The 1,860-nt window shown below is 36.9% G+C and overlaps 1 non-coding gene across 1 annotated transcript; it reads right to left on the minus strand.

The window, feature by feature from the left end:
• Positions 1-391: 391 nt before the first annotated feature.
• Positions 392-498, minus strand: LOC113921089. Its single transcript, XR_003519497.1, has one exon. It is a non-coding gene; the product is annotated as a U6 spliceosomal RNA (small nuclear RNA).
• Between the last annotated feature and the right edge of the window lie 1,362 nt (positions 499-1,860).

Raw genomic sequence — 1,860 nt, forward strand, 5'->3', positions numbered from 1 at the left:
TTAAAAAAATAAAAATAAAAATCAAGTCAATAAAGCCAATTTGAAAAAAAGAAATGCCAATTTGATCCTGCCATGTTCTCCTTTTTGTTTTTTATTCCCCCACTTGAATCAGGTGCATGCTTTTAATCTGCCATTTTGAACTCTATTTATGAAGATACCCATTTAAGAATAGTTATCTATTTAATTCTTTTTTCTTTTTAAAATTTAAAATCAATTAATTAAAATATAGTTTATTAGTAGTTTCAAAGGTAGAGTTTAGTGATTCATCAGTTGCATATAGCACCCAGTGTTCATTCCATCAAGTGCCCTCCTTAATGCCCATCACCCAGTTACCCCATCCCCCCAGCCACCTCCCCTCCAGCAACCCTCAGTTTGTTTCCTATAGTTAAAAAAAAATATGGAACGCTTCATGAATTTGCATGTCATCCTTGCGCAGGGACCATGCTAATCTTCTGTGTATCATTCCAATTTTAGTATATGTGCTGCCGAAGTGAGCACTAATCTATTTAATTCTTGATCAAATTTTTATGCAGTAACAGTGAAATTATTTCCAACTTTTTTCTTTCTTTTTTTTTTAAAGATTTATTTATTTGAGAGAGCGAGAATGAGAGAGAGAGAGTACATGAGAGGGGGGAGGGTCCGAGGGAGAAGCAGACTCCCTGCTGTGCAGGGAGTCCGATGCGGGACTCGATCCCGGGACTCCGGGATCATGACCTGAGCCGAAGGCAGTCGCTTAACCAACTGAACCACCCAGGCGCCCTTTCCAACTTTTTTCTATTCTCATTTTTCTTTTACTGAAATGATTATGTGCAGGATCTACTTTTTCCATGTACATTTTACAGTGAGATTCATTTCAGTCATTAGGTTTTTATCCTAGTCAAATTCTGTCCATTTTAACTGCTGCTATGATGAGCTTTCTTTCCAGCTATTATATTCTGTGAAACTTTATTTTTCCCTGTGACCCAAAGTATTCATTGAATTAAAGAGTTTGGGTCAAAACATCCCTTTTTGCCTGAGATACAAGAATTCAATACAGGTCAGGTAATGATGAGACAAGTATTACCTGCTCTAGCCACCTCATGGGAGGGAGGCTCAAATGTGAAAATAGATGTGAGCTTTGTAAGGTGTAAAAGTTAAGTAAATGTCACTTTACTGATTGTTAAAACGAGTCATATAAAGCTGTCCTCCTGGAACTGTTCTAGAAGGCAAACACCTTCCTATTTCTGCTGTAATGTTATTTGCAAAAATGCTTGCAGACTTCAGCTGATTTTCTAAGTATATCCTAGTGAGCTAGTGACTTCACTCCCTGTTCTCTTGTCATTTGTTTTCCATTCTGACCTCATTAATTTTTCTTTCTTTGGCCCTTGTACTGAAATCCTTGGTGATGTAGAGGCCAGCTTTGGTATTGTAATGGACTCGTACCATTGGTTATCAGTTTCATCATCTCGGTTGCTGTAATTGTTGCGTGAGATTGAATGATAGATAGTGTTACTGGCTGGCCATTGTTTGAGAAAAATTGAAACAAACCTGTGACGAAATAGATGGTATCTCAGCAGGGGTGCAGGTACACTGTTCTTATAAGAAATTCTTCTCTTATCACACCTCTGTCTCTTGCTTAATACACTACTTGCTTGTAGAAGAGTTTTGAAGGGAGTAGTAAAGGCCACTGTTAATCTAAGCAAAGCTTACAAATTCTAGTATTTACTTTAAGGCCTAAAATGTATAGGTTCAGGGATTTTTTTTTTTCCCTTTCTATATCCTGAAACAGCTTAAGATTTCAAGCATTATTTTCAACAAACCACATTATTTATAAATATACTGATAATATTAGGTCAAGGCCCATGAGAAGGAAGTGATCCA

The sequence above is a fragment of the Zalophus californianus genome, chromosome 3 (assembly GCF_009762305.2).
Source record: "Zalophus californianus isolate mZalCal1 chromosome 3, mZalCal1.pri.v2, whole genome shotgun sequence".
In the NCBI taxonomy this organism is placed as follows: Eukaryota; Metazoa; Chordata; class Mammalia; order Carnivora; family Otariidae; genus Zalophus; species Zalophus californianus.